Here is a 17,477-nt window from a genome sequence, read left to right as displayed (position 1 = left end):
GTGCTCTAAGTAGTTTTTTTTGTCATATAGAAAATAGATTATAGTTATCAACGGCAGTAACAAATCGAAAAACAAAAAGAAATTTATTTTCAACTCCTGATGGGTGAGGTACTTTTATGTCAAACGCTGATACCTTTGGAACGACTTTAACAAAAGATATTTACTAATAAAATTTAACTACAAGTTTTCTAACAGTACTAGGTAATTTGTTTAATTTCATGCAAAAGAGAATCTGAAAATATTACTATAGACACAAACTTAACAACTAAAGGCATATTACTTCTTGAACCTCTAAGTGACCCATATTCGCCACATATATGGATCAAAGAGAGTAAATGTTTGTTAAGAAACCGATGTTTGCAATGTTGCATTGATCAAAAATCTGATTTATAGGGTCTAACTCGAGAAGCCTGAAGAACTCCAATAATCAATATATTTTTCTCTGATAATACATCATGCAAATCACCACATTATCCAAGTTATAATAATACCAAATGTTTTTTAATCAAGGATGGAATATTTGATGTTATTCATGAAATTATCGTGAATCAAAAGCCTTATTAAGATTGAAGATTAGTGAGAAAATCCGTCATCGAAACCAAATTATATAATATCAGGTCTGTTATTAACAGAATGGTGTAAAAAATCAAATTGTCAGCCTGTAAAGTAAACATCCATTAATCTAACTGTATGTCAAGTCTGCTATTAGCAGAATGATATTCTCTTATGAGATTATGACTGATTCTGATCTCATTGTGTAGGTGGTGATCAGGCTACCTTGATGATTCTACATTTGGTTTTGTAAAAACTGAGGTAATAGAGTCATAGATTAAATTGTAATGATGCAATTAAGGTTCTAAGCAGTTTTTTTGCCATAATATTCAAAAATACAAATTTCCTTGTCATATAGATAGGGAATAGATTCTAATTATCAACGGAAATAATAAATTTAAAAACAAAAATAAATGTATTCTTCATTTCTGATGGGTAAGGTCGGAAGTACTTCTACCTCAAACAAAGTGATCACTTCAATGGAAAAACAGCAAAGGACACTTACTCAAAAAAAAATTAGTACTACAGTTCTCTAATAGTATCAGGTAATTTTATTTAAATTAATTTAAAAAAGAATTTGGAAATATTACTATAGACTCAACCTAATTTAAAATATTACTCTTTTCCAGGCAGCATTTTATCTTCTTGTACTTACTAATACTACATTACTTACTAATATTCGGTTATAGCCTTAGACTTAACTAAAGTTTATATCCCCTCTAAAACCTCTTAACTGACCCATATACGCCACTTAACTTCAATTGCAGACGTAGTAATAGTCTATATGGATATTGATGTCATAATGAAGAAAATAGAGTAAATGTCACCAGTTGCTCAATATATGTGAAGTTATGGACCAAAAATATCATTTATAAGGGTCCAACTATGTACTTAACTTAGTACAACTAATGTACTTTTCATCATCATCCAATCCATCCAATCCATCACATGGTCCAACTATACCAGCTGTTTTTCAAGCAGATATGAATACTATGTATGAATAACTTATTCAGGAAATTTTAGTAAAACACGTTCAAAATCCTTGCTAATGCTAGAGATCGAAAAAACCAAAATATATAATGCCAGGTTTGTTAATAACAGATTGATGTAAGAAATCGAATTGTCAGCTTGTACAGTAAACTTACATTACTCTAATTCTTAGGTCATTTTCATGGTTCGTTGTTAATACCTCAGTTAGTAGATATTTAGCAAATTAACTATTATGTTAGTATATAATAGTTAACTGGTCTCTCTTGAGATATGAGATTAGCATTGACCAATTCACAGATTATTTATCAAGTCTGCTATTAGCAAAATGGCATTAACTTATGAGATTAGGCTTTGAATTCTTCATTCATGCACTACTTTCCTTGCTTTGTATATCTTTTTCTACTTTAGAAGTAGTCAAAAAAATTAGAGCAGCGTTAAGAAGATCTGCTTTGAGCCAGTCGAAAACGGGCATATCTATCTAATATTACCACCTACCTGATATAGATAAGACATTTTAGCATAGAAAATTACTCTAAAGGGTATTGGCCTAAAGTTCAGATACTACTGGTTTGTCTACTTATCATCCCAGTTGACTTTCTATACAGCTTGAGTCTCTCAGGAATCTTTCCCGCTTCAATTGCAATGCTTCTTCATTAAATATGTTAGTAAGAATGTTAGTGTTTGACTCTTTTTGGAGTTTGACTGTTTTCAACTTAAAAATCTGTCTAAAGTGATACTCAAAAGCGATACTTTTGGCTGGATGTTATTTCTATTTTTTATATTATTTCTAAAAAAATACATTTGTTACATTCACATTCAAATCAAACTGCTTGAAAAACTAGATTATTTCACCTAAAACCAATTTTAACAAAATTATATGCTGAAACAACAACCAAACAAGGTATAACTTTGAATCCTAGATATGTAATAACAAGCTGTATATGCCCTTAAGACATCGTTACACAAACGCTTTTCCTTATATGCTCATATTAAATCTGAACTAAAATGGATGTTTTTTTCTATGAGGTAAAAGTGTCTGGTCATTTGAAATGCCACAATTTGCATCGCGTTTACATGATTTGAAATTGCGTGTGTATCTGTAATGTATTATTATATTGTTATGTAATATGGCAAATAAGTGTGATTTAGATGTATGTGAAATATACTAGCATAAAGATAATAATGTTGTATTTAAACAATATGATGTCGGTTGGATGTTTTAAATGACTCTTTCACCAAAATATCAAGATGAGACGTTTCAATGAAGCTAAAAAATTTGTTTTTCAGTATCATCACATAGAAAATTCTGCCTAAGGGTCTTTTGTACATAGAAGCATTAATTTTAGCATTTATTGATTTTTTATATAGACTCAGTTCTTGCATTTATAGAGTGACTTGCATGAATTCTATTATTGTTAGATTTATGGCCTAAAAACGACAAATCCATCCTAATACATTTGCCACCTTGGCCAACATCAGTTCGCATTATGCAAACACGCATAGTATGTCGATTCTAACTGCGTGCGTCCGAGAAATTAAGCCATAATTGGCCATTTGATAATTTTGCCGTGCGATTGAAGGTTTTTGATTCAATGACGATGGCCGCAGAGGAGGTGAAAAATCGCCTGACAAATTGTTGGTTTTTATTAAATTTATTAGCGGTACAATTAAACTAATTGCAATACTTGCATTATTATACTTATTAAATATGTCAATGTATTATTAACATTTATGTGCTTATACGTATTGTACCAATGAACCTTTGGACTTTGCGAGAATGCAAAAGTACAACATTCGATTAAATAAATCCTGTTACATGCTTATTCAATGGTTTTGTTATATTTATTACTTACATGTCTTTTTAAATAAATTGATTTAATAATGGTATTGCTTCTTTAAAAAGAGCAGCCACTTTCTGCCAAGACCTTTACACTTGCAGGAATCTTGTTATTGACAGCATTGTGCAAAAAACTGCGCCTGAAATAAGTTAAATGATAAAAATATTACTTTGACATTAAGTACTTTATCTTTACATACCAATTTGTTGAACAAAAAGAGGGGACAAGATGTAAGAACTCTCTGTGGAACACTAAGACAAAACTGTTGGAATTTTTCCGATAGTGGCTATAGAAGCCGAGATATCGACCTCCAAAATTTGGGATTTTTCATTTTTCGGGTATACCCCCCCCCCGTATCCAATTTTTTCACCAAAAATTGATTTTTGTCAAAATCGAACTAACTATACTAGCGGCTTCCTCTCATCACCCACATTACGAAAACACCCGGTTATAATGGGATTCGAGCAGAACTAACTGAATGAGAGCACTTTGAAAATTCGGAAAAAATCACTTTTTGACCTCGTTTTTGAGGCCAAAAATGGGCTCCAAAAATGCGATATCTCAGTTAATATAATAGCTACGACCCCACGGATGGTCTCGCTGAATTCAGAATGACGAAGCTAAGAAAATGCTGTTGACATTTTCCCGATAGGGCCCATAGAAGCCGAGATATCGACCTCCAAAGTTTGGGATTTTTCATTTTTCGGGTATCGGTACCCCCCCCGTATCGATTTTTTTCACCAAAAATTGATTTTTGTCTAAATCGAACTAACTATACTAGCGGCTTCCTCTCATTACCCACATCACGAAAACACCGGGTTATAATGGGATTCGAGCAGAACTAACTGAATGAGAGCACTTTGAAAATTCGGAAAAAAATCACTTTTCGACCTCGTTTTTGAGGCCAAAAGTGGGCTTCAAAAATGCGATATCTCAGCTAATATAAGAGCTACGACCTCGCAGATGGTCTCGCTGAATTCAGAATGACGAAACTAAGACAATGCCGATGTAATTTTCCCGATAGGTCCCATAGAAGCCGAGATATCGACCTCCAAAATTTGGGATTTTTCATTTTTCGGGTATACCCCCCCGTATCCAATTTTTTCACCAAAAATTGATTTTTGTCAAAATCGAACTAACTATACTAGCGGCTTCCTCTCATCACCCACATCACGAAAACACTGGGTTATAATGGGATTTGAGCAGAACTAACTGAATGAGAGCACTTTGAAAATTCGGAAAAAATCACTTTTCGACCTCGTTTTTGAGGCCAAAAATAGGTTCCAAAAATGCGATATCTCAGCTAATATAAGATCAGCGACCTCGCGGATGGTCTCGCTGAATTCAGAACGATGAAACTAAGACAATGCCGTTGGAATTTTCCCGATAGGTCCCATAAATGCCGAGATATCGCCCTCCAAAATTTGGGATTTTTCATTTTTCGGGTATACCCCCCGTATCGAATTTTTTCACCAAAAATTGATTTTTGTCAAAATCGAACTAACTCTACTAGCGGCTTCCTCTCATCACCCACATCACGAAAACACCGGGTTATAATGGGATTCGAGCAGAACTAACTGAATGAGAGCACTTTGAAAATTCGGAAAAAATCACTTTTCGACCTCGTTTTTGAGGCCAAAAATAGGCTCCAAAAATGCGATATATCTATAAGAGCTAATATAAGAGCTATGACCTCACGGATGTTCTCGTTGAATTCAGAATGACAAAACTAAATTTAAAAATAAATAACAAAAACTTTAAAAAACAAAACTAAATCAAATTTGGGATTTTTCATTTTTATGGAAAAAAACACTGAGGTTATACCCTGATATAAATTCTCTATACGAAGCCAACCCAACTCGTGAATTTTAAATGATACTATCATAGGTTTAATATAAATCTGCAACAGGTTTTCTGATATTTTAGCAAACTATAAGCCATAAACTTATCGAGGCAAGGATAATAAACGATGTGACAAAAGATTCACATCGCTCTTTACTAAGCTTGATTATTCTTTTGTTTATACAAAAAGGTCTTAGTGCGAAATATGCTTTTTTAAGAACTAAAGAAATATGGAACTAAATCCTTGCTATATCTAATCCTAAATGTTAGTTCTGTTACATCAATATATAATTTAAGATCTTGCTAAACATAAGGCAACTTTTTTAATTGTCCGAAACATATAAGGGAACAGTTTGACGTAATGCGTTTTAAGTTATTTCTTTAATTGTGCATCGTCTGCAAACTTTTGTATTTTATAAGTTTTTACAACGTAGAACATATCAGAAACATATTCCAATTAAAGAATTAGCCTAAAACTGAACCTTAAGGTACACCTGAAGTAATTTCGCAAGGATCTGAAAATTCCATGTTATCTATCACCATCAGATGTTTTTTTTTTGAAGGCATGGTGGAAGGAACATGACTGTAATGTGATCGAATCCATGGTACTCTTCAGAGTAGCTTTTCACACATAATTTCATGGTCAAGGATGATATATTGCCCTTATCAATAGAAGTTGTTATTTCATCTATTATATAAGCTAACATTAAAGTCGTACTATGATTGCGAAAACCAGATTGCTAATTGGAAATTATTTCGTTTTTTTATGAAAAGGTCATAGTGCTTCCGATAGACATATTTTTCTACAGTTTGTACTAAAGTTTGAATAATCGACTAAAGTTCGAGTGATTTTCAGGTTTACTAATTTTGGGAAGAGAATAACCAATTTCTAAGCAGCAATTTATGATACGGTTGTATGATAGCATTCAGTTCTGAACAAAGAAACAAAAAGACAAACAGAAAAAAATATGTAAAATTAATATAAGGTACACTTACAAAAGTTTACAATTGGTATTAGTTATACGCCCCAGGGTTTGATTCTATGTCAAAAATACCTCTATTTATTTTTTATTTTTTTAAACCAGAAAGAGATATTAGTATTATCCGAAAATAAATTGGTTAAAAAATAATGTATATCATTAACATAAATGACAAACGATAGTGGTTCCAATGAACTCCCTTGTGTCACACCCGACTCACTTTCCTTTAACTAGTAAAATCTGTGTTAAGAAATTATGTATCCAGATTAGAACTAGAATTATAGTACAAGTTTATTTGTATTTAAAGTATGAATTAAATTTAAAAGTAGTAACCCTATGACACTGAAAGATTCTTAAGTAGTTTTATGCTAAGAGTTTAATCGGTAGTACTCCTGTTTTTTAAGCCATACACTATTTCTTTGAGCTGGAACAAGGTTAATATTTGAAAATATGATAAACTAGACTGTGCATTTTTATATATGAGATCCGTGGCTTAGGTTTTTTAGGATAAAAGTAATTTATAATTTCTTCTACACTATTCCAAAAATCTCTCAAATCTGCTTCTTACATACCCCACAAAGACATCTTACAGTTGCCCTAATGTTTTCAAAATAAACCACATCAGTTGCCCATTATCTTTCTATTACCTCGGCATTCATCAATGTTTATGTTTAACTAATTGACTTTTTCATTCCTTAAAGCATATGCATTTCATGCCTTTTATAGTCATTCCAGGCATCGTCGGTTTTTGTAACGTTAAACTTTTTGTATGCTATGTCTCTTGTTTATTGTTCATGTATTACTTTACGTGTTTTTTTTTATATATTTTCGAAAAAATCGCTATCACTAACTTTAGACTTAGTTAAAGCATAATTCCATTAATGTCCGATTAATGCTCCAATGATTTGTCATAAACTGTCTACAGACCGATCGAGGCAACAACTTTTACAACTATTAAATTTGTATATATAAATATAAAAAATTGTTCAATTTTTATAAACTTTTTTGGTTTGGTCTTAATTCAAATTATTTATTTAAATTATACATTTAAGATATCTATTGCTAAAGGTTAATCCTACACACAAATAAATATGAAAAAATAACAGATTTTTAGGAATGTAATTACAGTAATTTATTTCAAGCACGATACATATTATTTTTTTTACACTTTTAATTATTTTTGGAACAAGAAACAATAAGATTTATAATAAATCGCCAAACCTTATTAAGCAGAAATGTAAACAGAGTTTGACATTGCCAACTGTCAAACCGTAGACAAAAACCATCGAAAATTCGCATGTATCTAAAAGAACACTTTGGATTATCCGGTACTATCTCGGAAATAATGGCTGGAAAAATTAAAGTAAATAATTATGTAGTAAACAATTAATTAAAATATAGTTATAAAATTATCAAATTTTATAAAGACTGCCCTCATTAAATCAGTAATTAGGATTTTTTTTTCTTTCGTTATTATTAATTTGACTGCGATTATCCATGAATTTCGAATATCAAATGTTTTATGTCTAAAACTAGAAAATGTATTGTACTAGATTCATTGCTATATTACATATGTCTTTTTTATTACTTAGTATTTTTTATAATTCTCAGATTAACTGTAAAATCGCAAATTAAATAATTTGCAGCTGTAATTAATTTATCTAATATAACGTATTATTTTTTTATTTTTCTGTAGTCTGAGATGAGTTACACATTTAATTTTTCTATTACAGCCTGAATTATCTTAAAATGATCAAATTTTTATGTTGATTAAATATATACTAGAAAAACACAAATAAGTAAGGTCATTATTCTTTGATCTAAGGTGGTAAAATAAGGTAAAACTTGACTTCGTTAGTTGGGAGCGCTTATTTATGCTCATAGAATATTCATAATATTTTTCATTCTATTCATTTTATGAAAATGGGGAAAGAAATGCGTTTTATGTAATTTGCCGTCGTTTCTACTCCAATTCATTTTTTTATAACTCTCTTAATCATCTAAAAATTGTATTCTCTTACAGAATATAACTTATTGTATAGGAGAGTTGTGTTGTGAGCAGTGCGAAGAATATTCGACTCCATTGCTTTTCTTCTTCTTCACCTTAACAATTTCTTTTATAATCTCTAAATAATAAGGTACTAGTCGTCTCTTACATAATCTGACTTACTACTTTCTGAAAATGAGGAAATATTAAGTTTTTTCTATATCTATTGCACTTCATTTTTCTAATTTTCCTAAGTCATTTTAACTTGTATTTCCCTTACGTTATTTGGTATTCGGGCCCTTTGGAGGGAAAGTTCATTTTAATGATATGAACTCAATTAAAAGGGATTTTTTAGTATGTTATAACCAAATAAATTTCATTTTTTAATTTTAAATAGGAGAAAATCATAACAATTTCCTCTTAAACCAGAAGTGACAGAAAATAATTAAAAGCACTTAACATAATATACCTAAAGACAAAAGAAGAAGAGGAAAAAAAGAAAAGAAATCTTATTTAATTTGCTTAAAAAACCAAAGAAGTTATAGAGTGTTTCCTTTATCCTGTGCCACCCCGTATAGGGCAAATATTATTTAATTTAAAGATTAGATTATTTATTTCTTATCCTTTATTTTGATTATTTCATTTCCCAACATTTGTACATTTGCACTGCCTGTAATATTACAATAAAAATTACAATTTTCTTACATGATTTAATAATAATAATTAATTAAAGTTTTCCATCATGATCTACCACATCTTAAAAATTGAAATTTATTGAATTTCTATTGTTTTTTGTTCTTCTCTACTGAATATCAATGTTCTTCTCTACTGAATGATTCATTTATCTGTTTTACTATTTCAGTTATTTCAAACTTGAATTTAAATGACCTCATATGACAAACATCATTTCCACTTAATTTTTTCTTCTAAATTTTTGTTTGCCCTATCACATTCAATTCCTTCTTCTTTTCAGTCTTTTTATCCTCTGAAGGGTGTAGTATCTGTCGGTCCACCTCATTGAAGGCCGTCCTCTTTTTCCCACAACTTTTGTTATGTGGCTAAAGTAACTGAGATATGCTACTAATTTAGTTTAGTAGACACTTTTTGATTATCATATATTCTAGAAGAACTAGAACAGTAGCGTTTGTTCAGTGCTTCACCCTTGACACTCTTAGGATTCATCCGTACACCCATAATTCGAAGGCTTCAATCAATTTTCTATTTGTTTAGTGTCCAAGTTTCAGCACAGTAGACAGCAATTAGGAAGATCAAGGAGTTTGCCACCAATACTTTCATTATTTTTGTAATGTTTTGATCTTTCCATATTTTTATGAGTTTAGTTGTTGATCATTTGGCCAATGCCAATCTTCTCTCTATTTTTTCTGAACAGCCTGCATCTTTCGTTATCAACGATCTCAGGTATACAAACTTGTCCACCAGATCATATCTCGCTACGTTTTTGATATTTAACTTGTCATTAGATCTATCGATGATCATTACTTTGGTTTTTGTTTCGTTTATCTTTAAACCATATTATCTACTATAGTTCTCTAATCTGTTCATTATATTTATCAGTGTTTCTTCGTCTGCTGGAATAATATAATATAATACGTCAGGTTACTAATTCTTTTTATTCAATTTGTATTTCTTCATCCCAGTCATCAAGTACTTTTCTTATGATGTATTCGCTCTACATGTTTTAAAAGAGGGGTGAATGTATGCATCCCTGTATGATACTGGCCTCTATCTTAAAAGCTTATTGGGGTTGTTGTATCAATAGAGTCCCCATTAAAAATCCGATGCTTGGGAACACTTATTTCACCCATCCCTCTCCACAGAAGTGACCAGTTTACAGAGTCGAACGCTTTCGTATAGTCCATGAAACAGAAATATAATTTTAAATTATGTTTTCTCGTTTTTTAATGTTATTTTGTTGTCATTGAGTAGCTGCTCGCGTATACCTTTACCTAGTATGAACCCTCTCCGTTCATCCAATATTTGTGGAAGTAGGAATGTTTTCAAATGGTCAATTCGCTTGCGTGTGGTTCTAAAGTTATTTATTACATTCCGTTGGTGATCTTTTTTTATGGAGCCACTCGACCATTTCCCATATTTTAGTTAATAAGGCGTGTATAAGATCTGTTCCGTAGTCTTCCAAGGTTTTTTTTCTTGTGGTCTTGCTTGTTTTTCGGATGTTTCCAAGCTTACTGACTTATATAAATCTTTGCAGTGTTGTCTCCATTATATTCGGCTCTGATGTCCTCCAACTCCTAATTACTAATTTCTTTCATGTCCTTTACAGTTTGTGTTCATGGTTTAAATTCTCTAACTAGACATCGTATTTTATCTAGCTGGGCGAGGTTAAGATGTTTAAATACTCATCCCTTTTCTTGTTCCGGCATGTTTCTATTAATTCGTCTTATTTGGTCTATCAAGTTTATTGTATCATTGGATATCCAGTAATTTTTCTTGACTCGATTCCTACGTTTTTGTTGTATATTGTATATGACAAGTATAAATTAACTACCTTTACTACGATCATGATTCTTCTGAGTTAAATATTCGATTGCCCCATACAAAAGTTTCGTCCGTAGTCTCTGTTTGGCACCAATTTAGTAGCATTCACTGCAAAATAGTTTCACGTAACCTCGGATTTATTTACCGCGCAATCCATGTAATCATCTGTCAAAAAAATTGACGAAAAACCAACCGACAATTAACTTAAAAATTCCCAACATGTCCACGTCCTCAAATTGTACCCATTCCACATTACAACGCGAGACACGGTAATTACCTTTAATGCTCGCACCTGAAAATCTGTTTGCCTTTGATCAAATTTTTCCCCTCCAAAAAAAAAATTAAAAAACATTTAGCGGTCGGTAAAGTGGGGAATTTCGCCGATTAAGGCCCGAGGGCGCGTTCGCAGACCGTAAATTTCCCCATTTTAACACGGTAACCGCCATTTTTTTTCTTGTTTTTGGTTTTAACTTCGTCACGGCCGTCTTTGGACGTGTCCAGATAATTACGGTGGCAACAATATAACCAGAATAAAGAAAAAAAAAAAGAATAAATTGTATACAGGTTCATTATGTTTTTATTACTAGGGAGTTATAGCATGTATTAACGTTAGTGTAATTTTTTAGTCAGAAAATGGTCGGAAAATTGGTCGAATCAAGTACTAAAGAAAACTTATCACTTCCAATATAGATCCCTAAAAGAACAAAATTATTTTATAAAGTGTATCATTACGACAATTTTATCATAAAATAAAGAGATTTCTGTAATACTGTTGTATAGACGTTCTTACAACTCATTATACGATAAACGAATCCTCTAAGGATATAAGAGTTTATACGATAAATTTATCTTAAATTTTGTTGAGATTTAATGAAATTCATTTATACATAACCTAAAATAATATCAGAATTCATAATGGTAATACAAAATGATTTCGACATTGTCTCAGTGGAAACCAATAAAAAAGAGTGGCTATTTTAAAAGATCATTATTAAAAAAAAAAAAGTACCAAAGAATACTTCAGAGTAATTGCATTGTCAATTTGAAGTGAAATCACGGGTAATTCTTCTCAGTGTAGCGACGAGGCTAATTTAGAAGAGAAGAAGTGACAATTTTAGACCCAGCTGATAACAGTGATATTAAAGAAGATTGCTGCTGCTTCTTTAATATCACAAAATCGCATAAGATAAAGAACTAAAGAGTGACATTAATAATGCAAATGAAGAATACGCAAATACCGACGACAAAAATTTAATACATTCTCTTTCTGAAATTGAAAACAAAATTTAAAAATTAGAACAGTTTGGGATTTGGGCAATGTCTTTCAATATTAATCATTCTGCATTAAGAGAGCTCTTAAGAATATAGAACGTAACTCTTCCTAAACTTTTTCCTACAAATCCATTCCTAAATACTCCAAAAGATGTTAGTTTAGAGAGAACTCTATCGATATATTATATTACTATATACTCTTATTACTCGGATATTATATACTCTAGCGAGCGTTACTTTAGTTCTATTATGTATTTCCCTTGCTGTGTTGCTAGCTTAGACAGTATAGACTATATATTATAGTAATATAAAATTACTTTAAATAGTTAGTTATGTTATTTCTTGTACTTCTTACGGTTGTATAAATGCAACTAAAATATATTTAAATTTTGTTTGCTGTAAAAACCGAGATTTTCTGTCTACTGAAAGCTAGCAACAGTAAAAAGTCATTAAGAATCAAACCACTTGAGGCGCAGAAAACATTTCTATAGCGTCTATAATAAACAACATTACAGGACTTTTATATCGTATAAAGCCCGGATAAGAACACAATCATTGTACAAACTTTTCTTATAATACAAAATTATCGTATTACAATAATCTTCATATTTATTAAAAGTTCGTTGTTATGAGATACCGCCACCATTTTTATAAGAAATTTATACAAACATAGAAATCTCTAATAAAAACACTTTGATATATAAAGATTTTTTTTGCTTTTATACAAAACACATTGCTGCATTTTGTTTCAGTTGAGAATTCAAAAATTAAAAAGCATGTACATGTACGCTTAAGTGAGACGCTTCAATTCTTGACCATATTTATTATTTATTGTGTAATGCACTAAAGGATCTTCTAAAATAACTGAATTGTTATATAAACTGGAGTACATTTTGGTTGTAAAGACATTGTGTAGTGGTTTTTAGCTACTTTATAAGATTGTCACGTTTCTATAAGATATGCTGTATAATTGTTCTAACAACCTTTATGTTGCTAGAGGGGTCTAATTTGTCGTTTTCTATAAGGTATAAGTTAAGAAAAATATATGTCAGTTATTCAAATAAAAAGTTAGTAATAATTTAGCAACGTATAAAATAAAATGATACGTAAAACATTAGAAGTACACATTTAGCATAGAAAAATAAAATGAACGATGGAAAAAAGGGGAAGAAGTTAATAAAAGTTTTGAAAAAAATAATTTATTTGATAAATAATTACAGAATAATATAAAATAAAGAGATTATATTCATTTACAAAACATTCTAGAAAGTAAAATAAATAAGCAATTACGAGGTTAGTTACATTATGGCAAATAGGTACATAGGTACTGCATAAGAAAATGGCACCAAAATATTTGAATACATTTTCCTTTTAAAACCGATACTTTTTAACCTTTAGCCTGCATCAATAGTGTATTTTTCAGGTTTTGGCTTGTACATATCTTTATAATCTTCAATTTCATATACTGGCTCTGTATTATTGTAAGTAGTAGTAATTAATGTAAACTTGTAACAACAAGTCTAAGTCACAAGCTGAAAAGAGAAAAATAAAGATCGAAACACTAATACAAATAGAAATAAAGACAGAAACACTAATTTCGATTTAAACATGACCTTGTTCGACACATTGTATCACGCTAAGTGCAAATCGCGCAGGAGATCTTTAATCTTAGGTACTTAATTAGGTAGGTGTATATCAGACGTTTACCGTAAAACGAAAATTGTTTTTAATACCGTCAAAATTCGCACTCTATATAATTTAGTACTAAAATTTTATGGGGTTTTTATCAATTTGACGTTGCGTGCTGGTAAGAGCCCGATAAGACCCAACCCAACTACCATGGTGGTATTTTCGGTCATATAATTATAAGAGTTATCGAAGTGAAAAATAAAAATCCCATTTATTTTTACATTTTAATTGTTAGAGGTGTTGGATTACGGTTATATTGTTTTTATCGCATTTATGCCCGTTTAGTGTATCTTTCAGGTATTGGCTTGTAAGCACCTTCACAATCAATAAAAAATATTTCATATACCGGTCCGGTCAACAAATGTCTTGCGTGCAGACATTAATGTTTTAAATTTCAATATCAAGTCTAAGTCACAAGTTAAAAAGAGACTGATACGTTTTTCCTACTCTTCCTCTACCAACTAACAAATCTATACAAATTAATCTACAAATAAATTTCTTATTTTTGACTTTTAAATCCTTTAAAAATAATAGTGTACATTAATGTATAAACAAGTTTTATATTAAAAATTCATTAACTCTCTCTAATACACCACTTCAATAACAGGCTTGCCTTTGTTTGACTCATTGTGTCACCGTAATTGCAAAACAAGCAGAAACTCTTTAATCTTAGATACTTAATTAGGTAGGTGTATATCAGACGTTTACCGTGAAAACGAAAATTGTTTTTAATACCGTCAAAATTCGCACTCCGTATAATTTAGTACTGAAATTTTATGAGTTTTTATTAATTTGCTGTTGCGTGCTGGTAAGTGCCAGAAAAGACCCAACCCAACTACTATGGTGGTATTTTGGGTCATATAATTATAAGAATTATGGAAAGAAAAGATACAAATTTCAATTATCTTTTAATTTTAATTTTTACGACTATCGGTATTAAAGAACTGACTTCTTTTGGCTTATTGAGGCATCCTTGGCTATAAATCAATCAACTGTTAATTAATAATCACACTGAAATTGAATCTTTCTTGCTCATATTACCATAAGCATCCTTTTTTATTTTTGTACGTTTCTCTATCTACAGTATTTTTCACTTTCAAAAGTTAAAAGTATGCCTTTCTTTTCTGTACAATGGTTAATGAATGCAGATTTATTATTTTTATCACAGTGACATTTAAACACTATTACAATCATTACTAGAGATTTCATATACCGCTCCGTTCATTGAACGTCTTGCGTGCAAAAACCAATTTATTAAATTGAATTAACAAAACTAAGTTACAAGTTAAAAAAAGAATCATAGCTTTTCTCCTACCTACCGCCCCTCTACCAACAGCCTGATCTAAATTAAATATGGCCGAGCACCTGTTTATCTATACAGACCTGCATTCTTTATCTTTGTCTTTTAAAATTTCTGAAAATATTAGTATAAATAAATTAAAACCAAAAGGTATTTTTCACATATATGTTCGTCGAGTTATTTTGTAATGCATTGAATAATATTCGAAAGGTTCAATTATACGAGTATATTATAATAAAAAGCAGCAGTAAGGAGTTGTACTTTAGCTCCTACATTCTATATACATACAGCGTGTTTCATAATTAGTGGGATAAACTTAGAGAGGTTTTAGAGAGCCTTAAAGTAAGCAAGTTTGCGCAATAAACCCCCATCCGTTGTGTGAACCTGTATCATAACATTTAAAGAAAAATGGTGATAACATTTTAAGAAAAAATCTTATTTTTTTACGATTAATTTGACATTCCTGTAGATATTCTTCTGAAAATTAGTAAGTAGTTTCTATGCATCTAGTATTATTTTTTTCATTCATAATTTAATTTTTAATGTTACCAGTGGCGTCCATGCGGGCTATACTTGGGTTACCGAACAGATGGAGTGGTCACGTGATCGTTCTGCCGAAGGTGTGGCCTAGAGCCTCGATAGGGTTCATGACTTGGGGTTTTATTTAATTTGATTAGTCGAGCGGCTTTAGATCGTTTTGGTTGAATTTTCTGCTATCCGAATATTTGAATCTTCGCAATATTGAAAAGTTGAGATTGTGTTTATTTTTTTGTTAATTTGTTAATTTGTTTGTTAACAAATAATGGCTGACGCGCCACGTACACCCCCATTGTCACCCCCCAAGAAAAGAGTACGAAAACATTTGACCATTGCTGAAAAGGAAGTGATTATGAACATATATAAAACATGTGATAACGAGCATCCAGCATACAACAAAGTGCAAAAAGTCCAGTTTACAGCAGAAACAGCAGGTACTAAATATTTTTAATATACAGTGTGTCCCAGGATGAGCGAATTTATACGTGAAAATGACAAAAAATTTTGTGGTTAAAATTTGACCGTTTGGCATCCAGCCCTGCTTGATTAAAAAATAAAATTTAGCATATTATTATTTTTTTTAAATCAAGCTTGCTTTGATACGAACATTTTTTAAATTTTCTAAGTAGGTAAAGTGGAGGGTAAAGTAGTAATTCTAGGCAAGATATAAAAAAAGTTTATAAGAAAACGTTGTTTAGAATGCAAAATTATGCCCGAATACCGCATTTCATAACCATAGCGCTCGGTTCTGATGAACCTGGCCAATTACACCCTAAATGTTTGACCTGGCACGATTACTTAAAAGGATTACCTATCCCTTTTCGGTAAACCCCAATATATTAACATAATTTTGCATAACAAAATACTTAAAAGGGATTATTATATCATTACCTGGCACAACCTCAAAATCGGTTTGGACCCATTTTACAGGCGACCGTATTATATTTTAAAAAAAGCTGCTGACAAAGCAAAGCTGTACGGTAAAATAATTTAAAATAAGTAGGCATAATTCCCCTCGTCTAAATCTGCCAAGGTTGCATCGATGGGCGGGCCTATATTTCGCGCATATCATTTACTCCATCTGTTCGGTAATCCGACTATAGAAGCTAGTGCACTCTTTAATTCAAAAAACATCGCCACTGTTGGAAAATATTTGAAATCCTCATTTAATTTAGAGTAAATTTTGTGTCTTGACTTTGTCTTTTCCGTACTCTTTTCGCATAAAAATGAAATAAAATTCGGTACCAGAAAGTAAATTTTTGCCATTGTTAATGTTGAAAATAAGATTTTTTCTTAATCTATCACCCTATATCTCTAATCATTTTCTGATAGGAGTTTATTGCGGAAACTTAATTATTTTGAGGCTCTCTACAACCCCTCCAAGTTTGTCTTACTAATTATGAAACCTCCTTGATATACTTTTAATTTAAATTACAAAAGACATTTATATCTATTATACGGATCACGACATTATATCATAATGAGGTTGAAAGAACTTTAGAATCTTTTATTGTAGAATCTACGAAACTTATTGTCTCTTCATTTCAAAAACTTTAATTTATTAGTTAAGTTAAACTCTTTCTTAATAAAACGTTTATCAGTTTAATCATACTGAATGTTTTAAATTTATGCCAGTAAATTTCAGGGACCATACCTGCTTATATTAATAAAGCTCTGAAATATGCGTGTTTATATACAGACCTCATTTCCTTATATTTATAATAATGAGAAGAGATGTAACCTGCAGATATGAAGAAAATATTATATAAGTTAGATTTTAGATAGCAACCAGGCACCAACGCAGAATGCATACATTTGAAAGTAGTATTTAATCCGGAAAGGCTAATAAGTGTACTTCGTTTGTTTGACCCAGTGAATTTTCTGAATGCATATAAGATATGTATTAAAAAAAATACACACTTCCTTAAGGTGCAGAATATTCTTAAATTGACGGTAGAAGTTAATGATGGATT

At 31.0% G+C, this 17,477-nt stretch overlaps 1 protein-coding gene across 4 annotated transcripts in view; it reads left to right on the top strand.

The window, feature by feature from the left end:
• LOC126740790 (cGMP-dependent protein kinase, isozyme 2 forms cD4/T1/T3A/T3B) overlaps positions 1–17,477 on the top strand; it is a 189,101-nt gene that overhangs the window by 24,129 nt on the left and 147,495 nt on the right. The gene's annotated exons all lie outside the window — the stretch shown is intronic.

This window comes from Anthonomus grandis, chromosome 9 (assembly GCF_022605725.1).
Source record: "Anthonomus grandis grandis chromosome 9, icAntGran1.3, whole genome shotgun sequence".
In the NCBI taxonomy this organism is placed as follows: Eukaryota; Metazoa; Arthropoda; class Insecta; order Coleoptera; family Curculionidae; genus Anthonomus; species Anthonomus grandis.
The sequence above is the reverse complement of the archived record's forward strand: the minus strand, read 5'-3'. Positions and strand labels throughout refer to the sequence as shown.